This window comes from Triticum aestivum, chromosome 2D, assembly GCF_018294505.1.
Source record: "Triticum aestivum cultivar Chinese Spring chromosome 2D, IWGSC CS RefSeq v2.1, whole genome shotgun sequence".
NCBI classification, from domain to species: domain Eukaryota; kingdom Viridiplantae; phylum Streptophyta; class Magnoliopsida; order Poales; family Poaceae; genus Triticum; species Triticum aestivum.
Window position 1 is genome coordinate 257,712,980 of NC_057799.1, and position 17,828 is coordinate 257,730,807.

Consider the following 17,828-nt stretch of genomic DNA (forward strand, 5'->3'; position numbering starts at 1 on the left):
TAATCCATGGACTCAACATTAGTCATAAAGAACTCACATACTTATTGCAAAAATCTACAAGTCATCAAAAACCAAGCACTACGCGCATGCTCCTAGGGGGATAGATTGGTAGGAAAAGACCATCGCTCGTCCCTGACCGCCACTCATAAGGAGGACAATCAAAGAACACCTCATGTTTCAAATTTGTTACATAACGTTTACCATACGTGCATGCTACGGGACTTGCAAACTTCAACACAAGTATTTCTCAAATTCACAGCTACTCAACTAGCACAACTTTAATATCACTACCTCCATATCTCAAAACAATCATCAAGCATCAAACTTCTCTTAGTATTCAGCACACTCATAAGAAAGTTTTTTACTAGTCTTGAATACCTAACATATTAGGATTAATTTCCCAGTTTAAGCAAATTACCATGCTGTTTAAGACTCTCAAAATAATATAAGTGAAGCATGAGAGAATAATAGTTTCTATAAAACAAAACCACCGCCGTGCTCCAAAAGATATAAGTGAAGCACTAGAGCAAAAACTATATAGCTCAAAAGATATAAGTGAAGCGCATAGAGTATTCTAATAAATTCCGAATCATGTGTGTCTCTCTCAAAAGGTGTGTACAGAAAAGATGATTGTGGTAAACTAAAAAGCAAAGACTCAAATCATACAAGACACTCCAAGCAAAACACATATCATGTGGTGAATAAAAATATAGCTCCAAGTAAAGTTACCGATGGAAGTAGACGAAAGAGGGGATGCCTTCCAGGGCATCCCCAAGCTTCGGCTTTTTGGTGTCCTTAGATTATCTTGGGGTGCCATGGGCATCCCCAAGCTTAGCCTCTTGCCACTCCTTGTTCCATAATCCATCAAATCTTTTACCCAAAACTTGAAAACTTCACAACACAAAACTTAACAGAAAATCTCGTGAGCTCCGTTAGCGAAAGAAAACAAAACACCACTTCAAGGTACTGTAATGAACTCATTCTTTATTTATATTGGTGTTAAGCCTACTGTATTCCAACTTCTCTATGGTTTATAAACTATTTTACTAGCCATAGATTCATCAAAATAAGCAAACAACACACGAAAAACAGAATCTGTCAAAAACAGAACAGTCTGTAGTAATCTGTAACTAACGCAAACTTCTGGATATCCAAAAATTCAGCCAAAATAGGACGACCTAGACAATTTGTTTATTGATCAGAAAAAATTGGAATCAATATATTATCACGTTCTGATGATTTTTAACAATTATTTTCGTGAACAGAAAGTTTCTGAAATTTTCAGCAAGATCAAATAACTATCATCCAAGAAGATCCTATAGGTTAAACTTGGCACAGACACTAATTCAAACATAAAAACAAATCTAACCAGAGGCTAGATCAAATATTTATTCCTAAACAGAAGCAAAAAGTAAAAACTAAAAATAAAATTGGGTTGCCTCCCAACAAGCGCTATCGTTTAACGCCCCTAGCTAGCTAATAGCAAGGATAGATCTAGGTATTGCCATCTTTGGTAGGCAATCCATAAGTGGCTCTGATAATAGATTCATAAGGTAATTTTATTTTCTTTCTAGGGAAGTGTTCCATGCCTTTCCTTAACGGAAATTGGAACCTAATATTCCCTTCGTTCATATCAATAATTGCACCAACCGTTCTAAGGAAAGGTCTACCAAGAATAATAGGACATGAAGGATTGCAATTTATATCAAGAACAATAAAATCTACGGGCACATAATTCCTATTTGCAATAATAAGAACATCATTAATTATTCCCATAGGTTTCTTAATGGTGGAATCCGCAAGGTGTAGGTTTAAAGAGCAATCATCAAAATCACGGAAACCTAGCAAATCGCACAAAGTTTTTGGGATCGTGGAAACACTAGCACCCAAATCACATAAAGCATAGCACTCATGATCTTTAATTTTAATTTTAATAGTAGGTTCTCACTCATCATAAAGTTTTCTAGGGATAGAAACTTCCAACTCAAGTTTTTCTTCATAAGATTGCATCAAAGCATCAACGATATGTTTAGTAAAAGCTTTATGTTGGCTATAGGCATGTGGAGAATTTAGCACGGATTGCAACAAGGAAATACAATCTATCAAAGAGCAATTATCATAATTAAATTCCTTGAAATCCAAAATAGTGGGTTCATTAATATCTAGGGTTTTGATCTCTTCAATCCCAATTTTACCAATTTTTCCATCAAGATCTAAAGACTCCGAATTTTTGGAACGCCTTCTAGGTAAAGGTGGATCATATTCAGTCCCATCATTATCAAGATTCATATTGCAAAACAAAGATTTAATAGGGGACACATCAATAACTTTTAGATCTTCGTCTTTATTTTCATAAAAAAATTCTGCTTAGCGGCCATCTTATTAACTAAGGTGGCCTGCTTATCCGAAACTTCAGCTATTAACTTCTCAAGATGAGCAATCTGAGATTTCAAACCATCAAATTCTTTAGACATATCATCGAGCTCTTTATTCATATAACCCATAAAGCTTTTTTTTCTCTTTAAGCTCGTTTCTAAAGAAATTATTATGCTCAAATTCTAAGACCATAAAACTCCTAACATTACTTTCAATCTCTTCTAACCTTTTAAGGTGAAGATCACCAAATCTAGGTAGGGTCATCATGACAAGCAAGCGACCCAACACACGAGAAAACAAGAAGCAAGCGGAAAAAAAGCGAACGGAAAAGAGAGGGCGAATAAAATGGCAAGGGTGAAGTGGGGGAGAGGAAAACGAGAGGCAAATGGCAAATAATGTAACGCGGGAGATAAGGGTTTGTGATGGGTACTTGGTATGTTGGCTTTTGCGTAGACTCCCCGGCAACGGCGCCAGAAATGGCTCGCTGTCGGGAGTCAAATCTTGACTTGACTTGGTGTAGTCCTCTCCGGCAATGGCGCCAGAAATCCTTCTTGCTACCTCTTGAGCACTGCGTTGGTTTTCCCTTAAAGAGGAAAGGGTGATGCAGCAAAGTAGCGTAAGTATTTCCCTCAGTTTTTGAGAACCAAGGTACCAATCAAGTAGGAGGCCACGCACGAGTCCCTCGCACCTACACAAACAAATAAATCCTCGCAACCAATGCAATAAAGGGGTTGTAAATCCCTTCACGGTCACTTACGAGAGTGAGATTTGATAGATATGATAAGATAATATTTTTGGTATTTTTATGATAAAGATGCAAAGTAAAGAAATCAAAATAAAGACGACGCTAGAAATAACTTGTTGACGGGAGATTAATATGATGGAAAATAGACCCGGGGGCCATAGGTTTCACTAGTGGCTTCTCTCAAGAGCATAAGTATTACGGTGGGTGAACAAATTACTGTTGAGCAATTGACAGAATTGAGCATAGTTATGAGAATATCTAGGTATGATCATGTATATAGGCATCACGTCCGAGACAAGTAGACCGACTCCTGCCTGCATCTACTACATTACTCCACACATCGACCGCTATCCAGCATGCATCTAGAGTATTAAGTCCAAAAGAACAGAGTAATGCTTTAAGTAAGATGACATGATGTAGAGGGATAAACTCATGCAATATGATATAAAAACCATCTTGTTATCCTCGACGGCAACAATACAATACTTGCCTTGCTACCCCTACTGTCACTAGGAAAGGACACCGCAAGATTGAACCCAAAACTAAGCACTTCTCCCATTGCAAGAAAGATCAATCTAGTAGGCCAAAGCAAACTAATAATTCAAAGAGACTTCCAAAGATAACCAATCATACATAAAAGAATTCAGAAGATTCAAATATTGTTCATAGATAAACTTGATCATAAACCCACAATTCATCGGTCTCAACAAACACACCGCAAAAGAAGATTACATCGAATAGATCTCCACAAGAGAGGGGGAGAACATTGTATTGAGATCCAAAAAGAGAGAAGAAGCCATCTAGCTAATAACTGTGGACCCAAAGGTCTAAGGTAAACTACTCACACATCATCGGAGAGGCTATGGTGTTGATGTAGAAGCCCTCCGTGATCGATGCCCCCTCCGGCGGAGCTCCGGAAAAGGCCCCAAGATGGGGTCTCACGGGTACAGAAGGTTGCGGCAGTGGAATTAGGGTTTTGGCTCCGTATCTGGTAGTTTGGGGGTACGTAGGTATATATAGGAGGAAGAAGTACGTCGGTGGATCAATGTGGGCCCCACGAGGGTGGAGGGCGCGCCCCCTACCTCGTGCCCTCCAGGTTGATGTCTTGACGTAGGGTCCAAGTCCTCTGGATCACGTTCGTTCCGAAAATCACGTTCCTGAAGGTTTCATTCCGTTTGGACTCCGTTTGATATTCTTTTTCTGCGAAACTCTGAAATAGGCAAAAAACAGCAATTCTGGGCTGGGCCTCCGGTTAATAGGTTAGTCCGAAAAATAATATAAAAGTGTATAATAAAGCGCATTAATGTCCAAAACAGAATATAATATAGCATGGAACAATCAAAAATTATAGATACGTTGGAGACGTATCAACGTATCAACCCCCCTGGCCAAGTTTTCGTATTCGGTGGCTTCGCATTGCGTGCCAACTTGATTGGCCACCTTGAGCAGATCGACAGCTACGCCCCTGGTCATCAGATCAGTTTCGGGAACTTACACTATGTTGTCGATATTCGAGGAGACTTGATCTTCGAAGGGTTCGCGGCCCCGACCACCGCTCTGGCCTTAGATCCAGAGCAGACTACCAGGTCCGAAGATGGGAGTTTAGAGCCTGCCAGACTCCCTGCAATTATGGAACTTGCTACCGGAGATCTGGAGGGGACAGCGTCATCAGCAAACCCAAAGACGAACCAAACTCTACTTGTCGCTAAAGTGTCGGACTCTCCCTCGGACTCTAAATCCGAACTCTCGAGGTCTGGGTCAAGTGGGCGTGGCCAGGAGGCTCACCCCGGTCAACCCCGCAGACTCTCGCTTCTCTGTCCAAACCTCACTCTTAAACGAGGCTCTGGACTTAATGCGATCCTTCGCCATTACAGAGGAGTCGTCTCCGAATTACGTCCAGCCCGGACTAGGGGCTGAGAGCGGGGAATTTTACGTCCCACCAACCACCCACTTCATAGCCACTGTCGAAGATCTAAACGACATGCTGGACTATGCCTTCGAAGACATCAATGGCATGGACGATGATGCCGGAGACAAACAAGGCCAACACCCTCCATTTACCGGATGTTGGACGGACACCTCCACATACGACATGTACAAGGTGGACACACCCAAAGAGGATGATGACCACGGCAAGAAGGATCCGGTTGAGGACAAGCCTGCTGAAGCACCTCCGAAGCGTTGATGTCAGCGGCGCCGCTCAAAATTGCGTCGCAACAAAGACAGCAATACCGGCACTGAATACAATAACACTCCGGAGAATGCCGAAGACCCCGAAGCCCCTGTCAAGCCAACATCCGAACACGATGATTGGGAGGATGGGCAAGTTAACCCCGACGATCCAGTCAGGAACGAGGACTCGGAGGACAACAACTACCTACCGATCTCTGAAGAGGATGTGAGCCTCGGTGACGACGACTTCATCGTGCCGGAGGAACCCCTCGAGCAACGCTTTAAGCGCAGGCTAATCGCCACTGCGAGAAGCCTAAAAAAGAAGCAGTAGCAGCTTCAAGCTGAATAGGATATACTCAATGACAGATGGACTAATGTCCTGGCAGCCGAGGAATACGGCCTCGAACGCCCAACTAAGAGTTACCCAAAGCACAAGCTACTACCTCAATTTGATGACGAGGCCCTTGAGCCAATACCGCCAAAGCATAGAACTGCTGACGAACCCGACCGACCACCACGTGGACGGGACAGACCGGCTACTCACGCCGAACACCAGCCCGCGCCTCCCCGCCGTCGAGGCAAGGAGGCAACGGCCCCAGGCTATACCTATGACCTACGCAAGGATCTGGACAATAGAGCCGGTCAGACAAGATCAATCTACGGGTCGAGGGGGCATGCTCAAACGCGAGAAGATGACCATCAGGCCTGGAGTGACAGGCACAACCATACCCGGGCCAAAAACCGCATACGGACTTCATCCGAACTTCACCGCGACATCGGCCGATACAGAGGCGCAACACACCCCATGTGCTTCACTGACGAAGTGATGGAACATCAGTTCCCAGAGGGGTTTAAACCCGTGAACATTGAATCATACGATGGCATGACAAATCCCGCAGTATGGATCGAAGATTTTCTTCTCCACATTCATATGGCCCGCGGTGATGATCTCCATGCCATCAAATACCTACCGCTCAAATTAAAGGGACCAGCATGGCACTGGTTAAATAGCCTCCCAGAAAACTCTATTGGTAGCTGGGAAGACTTGGGGGATGCCTTCAGAGACAACTTCCAAGGTACCTATGTTCGGCCTCCAGACGCTGATGACCTTAGTCACATAGTCCAGCAACCCGGAGAATCAGCCCGGAAACTCTGGACTAGGTTCTTGATTAAAAAGAACCAAATTGTGGATTGTCCGGACGCCGAAGCCCTCGCAGCCTTTAAACACAGCGTCCGGGATGAGTGGCTCGCCCGACACGTCGGCCAAGAAAAGTCGAAGTCCATGGCAGCCCTTATCGCACTTATGACCCACTTTTGTGCGGGAGAAGATAGCTGGCTAGCTCGTAGAAGCAATAGCACCAGCGACCCTGGCACCTCCGAAGCCAGGGATGGCAATGGCAAGCCACGACGCAATAAGCACAAGCATCGAAGTAACAACGAAGGTACCGAAGACACGACGCTCAACGCCGGATTCAGTGGCTCTAAACCCGGTCAACGGAAGAAGCCATTCAAAGGAAACAGAGATGGTCCATCTAGTTTGGACACAATACTCGATCGACCTTGCCAGATTCATGGCACCCCTGATAAGCCTGCCAATCATACCAACATAAATTGTTGGGTCTTTAAACAGGCCAGCAAGCTCAACGCCGAACACAAGGGGAAAGGGCCGCCCAGTGAGGGCGACGATGAAGAGCCTCGCCCATCGAACATAGGGGGACAGAAGAAATTTCACCCCAAGGTCAAAACGGTGAACATGATTTACGTTACTCATACCCCTAAGTGGGAGCGCAAGCACGCGTTAAGGGACGTCTACGACATAGAGCAAGTCGCCCCAAAATTTAATTCGTGGTCTGCTTGTCCGATCACCTTTGATCGCAGAGACCATCCGACCAGTATCCGTCATGGAAGCTCAGCTGCATTGGTCCTCGACCCAATTATTGACGGATTCCACCTCACGCGAGTCCTTATGTGTAACACCCACGATGCGGCTATATCTCCCACGTGTCGAGGCACGACTTAGAGGCATAACCGCATAGTGGTTTTGTCGTAAGAAGGGTCATCTTCACACAATCCCATGTAATGAACAAGAATGGGATAAAGAGTTGGCTTACAATCGCCACTTCACACAATACATAAATATAAATCATACATCATCCAAAATACAATCATATAGACCGACTACGGTCAAAATTCAGATGAAAATAAGACAACCCCAAATGCTAGATCCCCGATCGTCCCAACTGGGCTCCACTACTGATCATCAGGAAAAGACACATAGTAACGACCACGTTCCTCGTCGAACTCCCACTTGAGATCGACGCCATCATATGCACTGGCATCGTCGGCACCTACAACTGTTTTGGTAGAATCTGTGAGTCACGAGGACTCAGAAATCTCACACCCGCGAGATCAAGACTATTTAAGCTTGTAGGAAAGGATGGAATAATGAGGTGGAGCTGCAGCGGTAAAGCATATATGGTGGCTAACTTGCGCAATTGAGAGCGAGAAGAGAAGCAACGGAACGAACGTCATCTAGCAATGACCAAGAAGTGATCCTGAACACCTACTTACGTCAAACATAACTCAGACCGTGTTCACTTCCCGGACACCGCCGAGAAGAGACCATCACGGCTACACACGCAGTTGATGTATTTTAATTGGGTCAAGTGACGAGTTCTCTACAACCGGACATTAACAAATTCCCGTCTGCCTCATAACCGCGGGCACGGCTTTCGAAAGATAATACCCTGCAGGGGTGTCCCAACTTAGCCCATCATAAGATCTCACGGTCAACGAAGGATAAACCTTCTCCCGGAAAGACCCGATCAGTCTCGGAATCCCGGTTTACAAGACATCTCGACAATGGTAAAACAAGACCAGCAAAGCCCCCGAATGTGCCGACAAATCCCGATAGGAGCTGCACATATCTCGTTCTCAGGGCACAACGGATGAGCCAGACGTCGGGTTGACATAGACCCTGGTTGCCCAGGGGGCGCCGGACATCGCTCGGTTTGGGCCAGCACTCGAAGGAGCACTGGTCCGGGGGTTTAAAATAAAGATGACCCTCGGGCTCGCGAAAACCCGGGGGAAAAGGCTTAGGCAGCAAATGGTAAAACCAAAGTTGGGCCTTGCTGGAGGAGTTTTATTCAAGGCGAACTGTCAAGGGGGTCCCATAAATCACCCGACCGCATAAGGAACGCAAACTCAAGGAACATAATCCCGGTATATCAGTAACTAGGGCGGCATGAGTGGAACAAAACACCAGGCATAAGGCCGAGCCTTCCACCCTTTACCAAATATATAGATGTATTAATTAAATAAGAGATATTGTGATATCCCAACATATCCATGTTCCGACATGGAACAAACTTCAACTTCACCTACAACTAGCAACGCTATAAGAGGGGCTGAGCAAAAGCGGTAACTTAGCCAATCAACGGTTTGCTAGGAAAGGATGGTTAGAGGCTGACATGGCAAAATGGGTGATATGATATAGCAAGTGATAGGTAGCGGAGCATGGCAATAGAGCGAACAACTAGCATAGCAAAGATAGAAGTGATTTCGAGGGGTGGTCATCTTGCCTTCAAGGTTCTCAGAGTTGTCGAAAGCTTGATCCTCGTAAGCGTACTCAACAGGTTCCTTGTTCACGAACTCGTCTCCCGGATCTACCCAAGACAAGAACACAAGAAACGGAACCACAATCAATCAAGAGAAATGCACAAGCAACATGATGCAAAACATGTATGATATGCAAGATATGATATGCGATGCATATGCGTGCTCCGGAAGGAAAATGATGAACATGGAAGTAACTTGGCAAACCAAGCATGCCACTGGAAAGATGAGATGATTTCAGTCGAAATCGATATAAAGATCACCAGGAACGGATGCACGGTTTGCAAATGGCAAGCAAAACAAGAATGACAGGAATCTGCGATAAACAGCAAGATAGCACTTAAAATGCAACAAGCAACAATGGTACAGCACTATAACATAGCAACAAAGCACATGGCAGTAATCTACAGGAGATGCTTGACAAAAGATGAACACTGAGCTACGGCTAGTTCACAACATATCAAGCCCAAAAGAGCATGGCAAAAGTGCAAAAGATTACAGGATCACAGACTTAGTGAAAAACTGGACATGGCAGAAAACAGCATCAGGTAGCAATGTTCGGAGCACGAAATCAACATGCTACAGAACTTAACATAGCAAAACAAGGCATGGCAGTGTTCTACTAAAAGCACAAGACAAAAATCCCTTACTGACCATAAGCCAAAAAGGACCAGAAGATATGATGGCAAGCATGTAAACATAGCAAGTTTCGTTATCAGGTTTCAGACTTAGCAGAAAACAGAGCATGGCAGAAATAATAATATGTAGGCCTCTTTGTGAGCTTGATTCACTCACTACAGAGCAGTGCATGACAAACCAAGCACCCCTACAGCAATATGGCATGTTTATGAAGCTAACCATGGCAAGAACAATTGCATAGCATGTATGGATCAACTACAATAAGCTTGGCAAAATTGCATATCATGTTAAGAATCTGCCAGAAATATTTTATAGCAAAAGTAGAGCAAGATTGAGTCATGCTATGGCACTCCATAATTGCAAAAAATTGCAGGAATTGATAAATTACAACTATAGCTATAAAACATCCTTACTGAACATCTCCAATATATGCATGGATCTCTCTGTAGCATCAAGTTTACATGGCAACAAAATAACAGCAGTCAAGGACTTGGAGAAATCACCAAGTCCCTGAAATCAGAAATATTACGGGGCCTACTTTGCATGCTTGTGCTAGTAACCACAGAGATCACAAAAATACATGGCATACACCCTTGGAAAGATGGCATGGCATACTTCAAAACACATGTAGAGCTCATGCCCAAAAGATGCACAGATTAAATGATACAAAAATGACAAATTTCCAAGTTCTGATAAGAACCAGAGAACAACAGCAACAAGCCCTCTTCCAACAGAGATTTGGGCATCAAGATGACCACTAATGAACATGGTGCAATTGAACAAAATGAAGAGCATCACGAGACGAACAATTTTACATATTACACGAGCGAATCGGAGCTACATGCAAGGAGTTATGGCAATACGAACAAGTGCACATGCTGTAGATATGACAAAGACTTGGCAAAAAAACGGAGGGGGTCTCGGGTCAACCTCCGTTGACCCGATCTGGATCGAGTCGGGGCCGGCTCCCGAGGGCGCTCGCCGGCGACGGGAGAGGCGAGGGAGGCCGCGGCGGCCGGAGGGGCGGCGTCAGGCGCGGCGGAGGAGGGCGGCGCCGGCGGGGCGACGGCACAGCGAGGCGGCAGGCGACGGCAGCGGCGCTGGCAGGCGGCGGCGCGGGCAGGCGAGGCGGCGGCGCGGGCAGGCGAGGCGGCGGCGCGGGCAGGCGAGGCGGCGGGGCGGCGGGTGCGGTGGCGCCGGCGGAGAGGCAGGCGGCGGCGCGCGGAGGCGACGGCGGCGGCGCGGCGCGGAGGAGCGCGGGCGCGCGGGGGAGCCGTGGGCTCGGGACGGGCTCGGGGGCGGCGTACGGGCCCGGCGGGCCGGCGGCGCGGGGACGGCGCGGGGCCACGTGGCGCTTCCCGATTGGGCGCGGGCGGCGGCGGAGATTAGTCCGGCGCGGACGGACACGTCCGCCGGCGTCGGAGGGCGAGGTTAGGGTTTGGACTGCAGATGTATTTCGGGATGCCCACATATTTATAGGTAGAGGGAGCTAGGAGGCTCCAAATGAGGTGCGGTTTTCGCCCACACGATCGTGATCGAACGACCGAGAGCATGGAAGAGAGTTTGGTGGGTTTTGGGCTGGTTTTAGAGGGGGTTTTGCTGGACACTCAAATGGACTTTGCGGATGCCCGGTTAACCGTCGGAGTACCAAACGACCTCCAAATGGAACGAAACTTGACCGGTGATCTCCAGGTGGTATATTGAGGCCACTTGACAAGCCTCGGTCCATTTCGAGACAGTTTGACACACGCACACAAAAGAAAAACAAGAGGGGTGCACCGGAGGAGATAGGAGCGTCGGATTGCAAAACAGACAACGGGGAAAATGCTCGGATGCATGAGACGAACACGTATGCAAATGCAATGCACATGATGACATGATATGAAAATGCATGACATGACAAAATACAAAACGAAAGACAAAACCCGACAACAGAGGGAAAATCATAACACATAGCCGGAAATTGCAAGAGTCGGAGTTACAAATATGGCAAGTTACATCCGGGGTGTTACATTATGGTCGGCGGCAACAGTCTCAATCTGCTTTATCAGGACACCGTACGTAAAATGGGCGTTGATCCATCAAGAATCAAGCCCACTAAAACCACCTTTAAAGGGGTAATACCTGACGTAGAAGCCCGTTGCACAGGATCCATAACGCTGGAAGTCGTCTTCGGCTCGTCGGATAACTTCCGAAGTGAAGACCTGATCTTCGATATCGCCCCGTTCCGCAGTGGCTATCACGCACTACTCGGACGAACAGCTTTTGCCCGTTTCAATGCAATCCTGCACTACGCTTATCTAAAGCTCAAGATGCCTGGACCATGTGGCGCTATAACATTCAATGGAAACATGGAGCGCTCCCTCCGTACAGAGGAGCATACCGCGGCCCTCGCAGCCGAGGTGCAGGGTGGCCTCGCCAAGCCAAATACTGCACCGACAGCCAAGCCCCCGGACACTGTTAAACGAGTCTGGTCTACCCTACAGAACGACAATCCGGCTCATCCAGAGCTAGACTAGCAATTCGGCCTGCGCCAATGCCCCAGCCTGATAGCGGCATACGTACCGCGCGTACATAACTACGCGTTAAAAATACCATGGGCAAGGACGGAGGCATGCTAAACATAAGGTCCACGATACGGCTCGACCCTATCCGGACCACCATATTGTTCCACCATTTTATTCTTGTTTTTATTTTTCAGGTTCTTTACAACCCACATCAATTTCCGGTGGCAACAAGGGCCCCCTTCTAAGCCCCTTATGTATACTCAATTGTTGCTCCTATCAAAGGATCATACACCAAGGCGAAAAGCGGCGTAGACGTGCGGCAGAGTGTCCAAAGGATCTTCAAGATCATCTTTTTAATTTTAAGGACCTGTATACAGCTTTCCCTTGCCCCCGGCATGTAAAATAGCCGTGATGCCCACTAATCAAACTATAATGGAAACAGTTTCGCCCAACCCTATCCGGTACTGGCTTATTTTTTAATCTGTTTTTCCACTTCACGTCCAAATTGGCATATACACCTTGGTACGACTGAAATCACCAGGGGCTCTATTCAGGCCATATATATATACATATATATATATATATATATCTTCAAACAATAGAATGTGTAAACACTCTTAGAGTACACTTGGGCGTCCCGAATACTGCATTATATGCATCGGCTCCGAATCACGTCTTTGGTCAATAGTTGGGTTGCCCGGCTCCTGTGCTTGCTACCTTATGTTCCGTTTTCGGCTAAGGTAGTAAAGGGAGAACTATTGCGATTGTGTTTCCGGCTGGCCCGGTTAAACACCTCAGTAGAGAAAGCCGAAAACTGACTGTCGTGATGCGGCGAGAGCTGGTCAGCAATTCAGTGACATCTTAAATCTTTAGCGATTTCTTCCGTATTACACGAAGGACTGGCTCTTTCCAGTCACGCGCTTAAGGCATCCGAATCCGTCCAGCCACATACGCACCAGGAGCTGCCTTACAGTCCTACTTGTCAAACTCCTATGGCTTCAAGAAGGTGTTAACGCCACATAGTCCGATTGCCTGGTTCACTACGTAAATCACCTCCTTTACGGACCAAGATGTTGGGTCAAGAGTTATTACACGTCATCCCGAACACCCCCATAGTACCTACGTGGGGGATGAAGCTAACGACTAGCAAACTTTTAGAATAATAATATACGGCCACACAGGAGGAAAATAGTTCAGATAAATGCATAAAAAATATTACGCAGACTTGGTTTATAATACATTGTCCGGGTAGTCCGGATACATTCACTGGAACATGATATCCTTCGAGCATTGACCCTCTATCAAACGGGCACCATCAAGGACATCCTCAAAATAGCGCTCTGGCTTACGGTGGACCTTGCCTCCGGGCGAACCCTCAACCGCCACGTCGGCGGCCTTCATCTTGGCCCTGTGCATCTTGACACGGGCAAAGGCCATCCGTGCACCCTCTATGCATGCCGAGCGCTTCACCACCTCTACTCGGGGTAAGGCGTCGCCAAGTCGTTTGACCAGGCCGAAGTAGCTACTCGAAATCGGTCCGGCTGGCCATAGCCGGACTATGATGTCCTTCATGGCCAAACCGGACATCCTATGCAACTCCGCCAGCTGCATCATCTGATTGTTCAGTAGCGCTAGTCGCTCCGGCGCCAAGTACTGCGACCAGAAGAGCTTCTCCGTCGCGTTCCCTTCTTGGGCCAGAAAATACTGGGCGACGTCGGCAGCACTCCTCGAGAGATCCGCAAAAGCGTCTGGAGCACTCCACAGTCAATTTAGCAAACCATATCTTCAACCGCCGAATATACTCTGTAAAAGAAAAGGCTTACCAGCCGCTATCGTACGTCTTGCTTGATCTCCTCGCGAGCCGCCCGGAACTCGGACCGCGCCTCCTTCGCAGCTTGAAGAGCCTTCGTGAGTTCGGCTGCTTGGGCCTTGTTACTCTCCTCCAAGGACTCACACTTGGTGGCAGCCTCCTGGAGCGCTTGCTCTACTTCGGTCACCCTCGCCTCGTATTGAAGGCGGGTGGCCTTTCCAGCCTCCACATCCCCAGCCGCCTTCTCTGCGGCTGCTTTGCTTACCCTCACCTCCTCCTTGGCTTCGGCAAGGGAACTCTTGAGGGCCTCGACCTCGGACGCGTTGCCTACAATCATTTACATAGCAACACACGAGCTTAAACTCTGAGTTTGCATTATAATTTAGGCTTGTAAGGGGTCTTCTAAAAGGCATACCTTGGGCCTCATGGAACCACTTTTATAATACGGTTGATCTCATCATCAGCCAGCTTCAGTTTCCGCTGGAGTTCGGAAACTTCCGCGTCCTTGGCTGAAGCTGTAGCAGCGAAGCCTGTTCAGCAAAATAGACAATATGTTATCTCTGGAATATTTGATCCTCTGTCCGGCCTCTTGTTCCAAAAAGCCGAACAGAGTCTCAGGGGCTACTATCTATACACAGGCATATTTTTACACATGCAAAAGCGGCTAAGACTATTAAGTCGCATACCTCAAAGCCTGTTAGCAGGCTGGTAAAAGCTTCGTTCAGCCCGCTTTTTGCGGACTGAACCTTCTCAACCACCGTACCCATTAGGGTACGGCGCTCTTCCACGACGGAAGCATGTCGAAGTGCTTCCCTCAGTGTATCCGGCGCCTCCGGATTATTGGAGGACGTCGGTGGAGTCGGAGCTCCCCCTCCTTCAAAGGGGGCTGCTCGCTCGATTTTGGAGCCACGTGAGTCTCTAGAATCACATTCGGTTGGGGGCCAGACTAGTCTGGGCCCCCGTCATTAGTTTCCATGGGGGTTGTGTCCCCCATGTTTTTGGCCGCTGAGGCACTACCCTCTGGCACCGTTTCTGCGCCTTCTGCACCTCTCCCTGGTCCGGAGAGGTCCTCTGGGACAACACCTCAGTGTCGTCCGTGGCATGAGGAGGAGAGGCTTATGGAGGCGTTTCACTCTCCATCATCTCCGGCGCCAAATAATTCCCCAAAGACGATGATTGTTGGGGGAGGTCACGGGCCGGACTGAAATACATAGATGATATGTTATCCTACAATTTATAAAAAACCGGATATATATATACTATCTTAGAATACTTATGATTCGGCCAGGGGCTTCGGCCTAGGGTGCCACTCAGGGACGTCTTCGGTGTCCGATTCCGAATCGTCCGAAAGGGAGATTTTCCCCTTCTTGGACGGCTCCGCCTCTAGGTCTGCGGAAGCCCCCCTTTTCTTCTTACCCCCTTTAGGGGAGAATTGCTCTCCTCCTCTTCCTCTGCATCTTCATCTCCCTCGTGGGAGGAGAGAGCTTCGATATCTTCGGACGTTATGTCTGAAGTACCCTTATAGCGAAGGCCAATTCTGCCCTCCTTGCCCTTCTTCTTGGCCTTCTTCTCCGGCGCCTGGTACGACGCCAGAACCAGCATCTTCGTCAGAAAAGGTATAGCTGGGTCTTTGGGCAGTGGAGTTGGACACTGGATCCCCTCAGCTTTCATCGTCCAGCCTGAAGAATGAGGGGAAAGGCTTAGCATATTCCTTGGATCTACATGTTGAGGATATGTTCGGAAATCTGAAACACTTACTGGAGCAGCCGAATGGGCGCAGTCGAGGTTGTGCGTTGTGCCGAAGAACCACTGCAAGGTCCTAGGACAGGCCGGATCGAACTCCCACATATAGAGAGTACGACGTTGGCAGGGGAGAATCCGGCAAAAAAGCATCACCTGGATCACATTGGCAAGACTGGTTTTCTTCTCCATCATGCTCTTGACGCGCTTCTGTAGCGTCATCACCTTGTCAGACGATGCCCAATCCAGGCCCTTGTTAATCCATGATGCCGGCCGCATTGGAGGACCGGATTTAAACTCAGGAGTGGCGGCCCATGTGGTGTCGCGGGGTTCCGTGATGTAGAACCACTCCTGCTGCCATCCCTTCATGGTCTCCACGAAGGTCCCCTTGGGCCAGGTGAGGTTGGGGAGCTTGCTCACCATGGCGCCCCCACATTCCGCGTGTTGACCATCGACCAGTTTTGGCTTCACGTTGAAGACCTTGAGCCACAGACCGAAGTGGGGGGGAATGTGGAGGAACGCCTCACTAGGGGTGGGCATAAAAACCGATGAACCAAACACCGAACCGAAACCGTAACCGAAAAATCGAATTTTCAGTTTATACCAATGATGCAGAAAAATTCGGTTTCTACACTCAATAACCGAATTAAGTTCGGTAGGTTTGGTTTTATTTTTGGTTAACCGGAAAAGATACCGAACAGTGGGTACGCATGTCTTCCAGCCAATTGTACGTCGCCACGGAGCATGCAATCCAGCCCGCGTGCACCTGCGCGGCCACACGCGTGAAGACCCTGCAACCAACATTCATGCAAGGCCCAAAGGAAGCTCAGCCATGTGACTGCATGAGTCCGTGGGCTTCTTTTTTATTTTATTTTAGTCGACTTAGTGGCCTTCTTGGCATAAGGCAGAGCGACCGGCCTGCAACCATCATGTTTAGTCCCACCTTGTTTGTTTAAGGAGAAGTAGACAACAAATCATCTATATAATAGGCCATGCATGAGTGGTGTTGGGAAAAGCACAAAGCACACTATTCACGTCTCGATGTATCGGTATATACCGAAAATGAACCAAAACTTTTGGTCAACCAAAATATCGATTACCTGTTTTGCATTGCAATTTTCGGTTTTCAGTTCAGCAAACCAAATTTAATAAAATACCGAACGGTAAAAACCGAATTTTCTGTTTATACCGAACGCCCAGGCCTACGCCTCACACACGACGATGAATGCCGAAATTTTGAGGAAGGAATTCGGGGCTAGATCATGGAAATCTAGCCCGTAATAAAACATGAGCCGCGGAAAAAAGGGTGCAGAGGAAACCCTAGCCCGCGAAGAAAGTAGGGGATGAATACTACCCTCTCATTGGGCTCCGGAGTGGAGACAATATGCTTTTTGGCAGGAAGCCGGTGGGCGATTTCCTTAGCCAAGTAGCTCGCTTCCCTGAGTTCCTTAATGTTCCCCTCCGTGACGGAGGAGGCCATCCACTTGCCCTGCGCTCCGGTTCGATGTAATCTTCTTTTACGGTGTGTTTGTTGAGACCGATGAATTGTGGGTTTATGATCAAGTTCATCTATGAACAATATTTGAATCTTCTCTGAATTCTTTTATGTATGATTGGTTATCTTTGTAAGTCTCTTCGAATTATCAGTTTGGTTTGGCCTACTAGATTGATCCTTCTTGCAATAGGAGAAGTGCTTAGCTTTGGGTTCAATCTTGCGGTGCCCTTTCCCAGTGACAGTAGGGGCAGCAAGGCACGTATTGTATTGTTGCCATCGAGGATAACAAGATGGGGTTTATATCATATTGCATGAGTTTATCCCTCTACATCATGTCATCTTGCTTAAAGCGTTACTCTGTTCTTATGAACTTAATACTCTAGATGCATGCTGGATAGCAGTCGATGTGTGGAGTAATAGTAGTGGATGCAGGCAGGAGTCGGTCTACTTGTCTCGGATGTGATGCCTATATACATGATCATATCTAGATATTCTCATAACTATGCTCAATTCTGTCAATTGCTCAACGGTAATTTGTTCACCCACCGTAATACTTATGCTCTTGAGAGAAGCCACTAGTGAAACCTATGGCCCTCGGGTCTATTTTCCATCATATTTAATCTCCCGACAACAAGCTATTTCTGGCGCCGTTTTTATTTTGTTTTCTTTACTTTGCATATTTATCATAAAAATACCAAAAATATTATCTTATCATATCTATCAGATCTC